Genomic DNA, 4,492 nt, shown 5'->3' on the forward strand with positions numbered 1-4,492 from the left:
AACCGATTAATTATCTATGGCTAGAAAATAAACAAATTAATATCTACGACTAAAATATGACGTCATTGGTCAAAGCCAACGAGTTGTAATGAAACCACAAACCCTTCGGCTACTTTGGTTACGGTAGTGCCCACCATATGAGCACCAACAATTTACCCACGTTCGAATTAACTTAGCTCCGACATAATCCGCTCACAACTACACAGAATACTTTTCGGACCACAACAGATACTTGCAACGTATCGAGGGCATTGGACAAGCGCCGTGCGTAGTCGGCTTTCGTTTTACCAGAATGCCGAGGAAAATTAATGTGCCGTGTTTTTCCACCTATATCGTAAACTGAATAATCGAATGGATGGAATTTGGATGTTGCACAAATGTAGGTAACGCGTCAATTCCACGAGGCCACACCATAAACGTAATAGCAACGTACCTTCAAAAGCCAGACCGTTTTAAAATGAACGACTGTATTTGTTTTCTCTTCAAAATCTTCCGTGCAATAGTTATCTACCACATGAGATGGGGAGCTTTCCTTGGCGCCTCTCTTTAGTTATTCAAAGTATTCGTTATTTAATTTTAAAAATGTTGAAATTAGTGCCTGTTTAAATAGCACCACAATGTCCTCAAACTCATAGCCTATGAGCTCCAAACTAATAGGCGGCAATGTGTTATTACTGAAATACTGTACTATCCGATGACTTATCTAAGAATATATATTGAAGAAAGACGAACTTATATTTACAGCATTTCTAGATTTCGAAAAAGTTTTTGTCGTCCTTAACAAGAATAGATGTTTCGAAATCCTAGAGTGAAAAGCTTTCTATTAACTGAAGATAAAACTGAAGCCAACTAACGAAAGAGCTTAGCGATTAACGCATAGTGGCGTGAGAGTATGGTGTAACACCGCAGTGTTCATAAACATACGAGCTTGTGCCAAAATGAAAATATGTGTACTTTTACAACAGCTGATAACTGTGTTTTGATGAAATGAAACATACATGAACAGAGATCTATCACTCCCAAACTGCGTGTCTTATCCTGTTTACTTATTCTAAAAAAGTAGGCCAACAGCAAATGCAACGAAAGTAACTTAGCAGCACAAATCTCTGTATTGCGCAAAGAGCGTCGCATATAAAGGCAAATGGTACTCACGGACGATCCATGACTTAACGCCGAGCTTTAGAGACGTAGTTGCTGGGCAACGAACTCTATTGTGCGTTCCCATTGTAGGCTCGTTGTTTTTCTTTTTTTATTTATTTGGTTTTCGGCGGTGATCCATTTAGCCAGAAACAAATTTTTCTCGGTTACAAATAGCCATTCACAGAAGCTTCATTAACAATGTAGATGTCAAGTAGTGTCATATCCTGAGTTGATCTACAATCTGCGACAAATATTCTAGGATTTTCCATGTGGAGGAGGGCTTTGGAAGAGATTAGTTACGAAAAGTCATCTTTAGCACTTTCTTCAGATACGTTTTCTTAGACATTCGGTATTTAGAATGTGAGAATAGAATACGATTCTTAAGTTCTCGTAAGAGACTACCACAATCATAGAACGGCAAATCCTCAAGGTGAGAGGACTATCATGGTTAAATCTGAATCGAATGATAGTGGTAATTGCTTGACTTTGGAAATTACAGGTAATTACAGGTTCTGTTATTGATTAGCTTCGACGTGTGTTTGGACTGGAATGATTCCATTGTGCCTGTCATGCTGCTACGGCTCTTCGTCTCACAATCTTCTGAAATTTCGTGTGTGGTAGTTCAACGGTAAGTCTTGTCCCTCTTGAGACAGCATTTTTCACCAAAGCATCGAATAACTCGCTCCTCTCAGTCCAGCAGTGGGCTCGAATCTATACAAGATTAATTACTCGCATAGAACAGGGAGCGAGTTCGTAAAATGTACATATCAGTGTTTTAGAATATTTACTATTATAAAACCGCTTCCAGTGCAGTCAGAGTCTGACAGAACAGTACAGTTACCCATAGTTTCTGAATATTTGTCTTTCTTTATAAATTACTTTTCTGCTTTTGTTTATACACGGTATATCAAAAACAATCATCCGATTTTAAAAAACCATAACTATTATTTTATTTGAGATATGTGCGTGAATAACGTACTGTTAGAAGGAGCAAACACTCGAGTTTTACATTTTCCCGCTGGTAGCAGCAATGTGCGCCCACTTCAGTTATCGTAAAAATGGTGTCGGGACAACAGAAAGTGCTTTGTGCACTACGTTTTGCGCAGTGCGGGTCAGTACTAACTGTTTAACTGTTCAGGGTGACTTTCTTACTCGGTATGATGTGGGTACTTCTACAGCGAGGAGAATTAGACGATGAAATCAACAATTCCGAGTCTGTCACAGACGTCGAACGCATCCGCCATAGTTTCACAAGGAGTCCGCAAAAATCCGTTCGCAGTGCAGCTCGACAGCTCAACACGCCCCCAAAGTCCGTCTGGCGTGTGTTGCGTCGACGTTAACGCATGAAACCATACAAAATTCATCTACTGCAAGTTCTTCGTGAAGGCGACAAACACCAACGTGTGGAGTTCTGTAATTTCTTGGCTAGATGGAGGATGACAATTTTCTTCCACGCTTAGTGTTTAATGACGAAACAAGATTCCATTTAAATAGAAAATTTGAACAGTCATAATGTGAGAATATGGGGTACGGAACAACCATATGAAGTTGTACAACATGAGAGGGACTCTCCAAAATTTAACGCGTTTTGTGCAGTTTCACGGGAAAAGGTGTATGGTCCATTTTTTTCTTCAGTCACAGGAAGCACATATGCTTGAGAACTTTCTTTTCCCACAGTTGGAGACTGATTCTAACGACTTCGTTTACCAACAGGATGGGGCACCGCCACACTGGCACCTGGAAGTGCGGGAATTCTTAAATCTTAAATCTGAACGATGGATCGGTCACACGAGCTAAAATGATTCAGCCTTACATCACTGCCTCCAAGGTCACCTGACCTGACTGTATGTGATTATTTCTTGTGGGGCTTATAAAAGACAGTTTATGTGCCTGCGTTACCAACAACAATGAATGAACCGAGACTTCGCATAACAGCAGCTGTGGAAGCTGTAACTGAAGACATGTTCGCTCCAGTGTGGAAACAATTTGAATACCACATCGACATATGCCGTGCATCTCAAGGGGGGCGGGGGAGGGGGGGGGGGCACATTGAACACCACGAAAAGGTATGCAAAAAAAGCTTTTTGAATTTCCCGTTCATCAGAAAACAAAATTCATTTTATATGTTCACTAGTTTCAGAAATATACACGTGCCAAATCGGATAAGTCTTTTCGATACACCCCGTATTTTGCACAACGCGTTTCGGGAAATAATTTCCAGTTTCAAGTGCGTTTTCTCTGTGTATTACGCAATTTTTTCGTAATGTTTTTGATATTTGTAGCTCTGCATTTTTCCGTTGTCTTTAATTTTTTTTGTCCACTTGTGCAGAGCCTCACACGTATTAAACATCACACATAATTTTTCGTACACAATACTCGAACAGAGATAATAACAACCGTTCTACCCGTTTGTTTATGTAAGTTTGTTATTTTCGATGTATTCTGCGTAATGTTTAATATGTGTGAGGCTCTTCACAAATGGACCACAAGAAAACTTGAAGAGAGCAGAAGAGATCAGAACCTCACACATCAAAAATGTTATGAAAAAGTGGCATAACGCACAGAGGAAACCGGAGTTGGAAATGGGTATCATTTCGGCAGTGCGCCGTGCAAATTATAAATAAAAGAAACTCATCACTGATAGCTGAAAGTTATTTACAATCAAACCCATTGTTTTCAAACCTACAGCCTTCCACGTAAATTTGTAATGAGTGAAATAAAATTCTGAGTAGTTATTAAAAATTGCGTCTTTTTCCAGATGGTGATGACTTCAGTACGAAAAGTAGAAGAAGCAGATGGAAAAGCCAGAATAAGCATCCTGTTACGAGCGCTAGATCACATATTTAAGTAATGAACAGTACAAGATCAGAGTGTAAGTGCGAGATAAGCTATTGCAAATGTGAAATGCTGCTACATTAGTAATTAGTGTAACCGCTATAATGTTGAATGCAAGCATGGAAACGTGCAGGCATTGTGCTGTCAGTTTGAGGGATGGATTTCCATGCCTGTGGCACTTGGTCAATACAGGGACGGTTAATGCTGTTTATGGATAATGCTGAAGTTGTCATCCAATAGTACCTCATATGTACACGACTGGAGACAGATCTGGTGATCGAGCAGGCCAAGTCAAAATGTTGGCACTCTGCAGAGCATGATGGGTTATAACAGCGGTATGTGGGTGAGTGTTAGCGCGTTGGAAAATATCCCTGGAATCCTGTTCATGAAAGGCAGCACAGCAGGTCGAGGCACCACACTGACGTACAAATTTGCAGTCAGGGTGCGTGGGATAACCATGAGAGGGCTCCTGCTGTCATATGAAATCGCTTCCCAGACCATAACTCCAGGTGTGGGG

The sequence above is a fragment of the Schistocerca serialis genome, chromosome 7 (assembly GCF_023864345.2).
Source record: "Schistocerca serialis cubense isolate TAMUIC-IGC-003099 chromosome 7, iqSchSeri2.2, whole genome shotgun sequence".
Lineage (NCBI taxonomy): Eukaryota > Metazoa > Arthropoda > Insecta > Orthoptera > Acrididae > Schistocerca > Schistocerca serialis.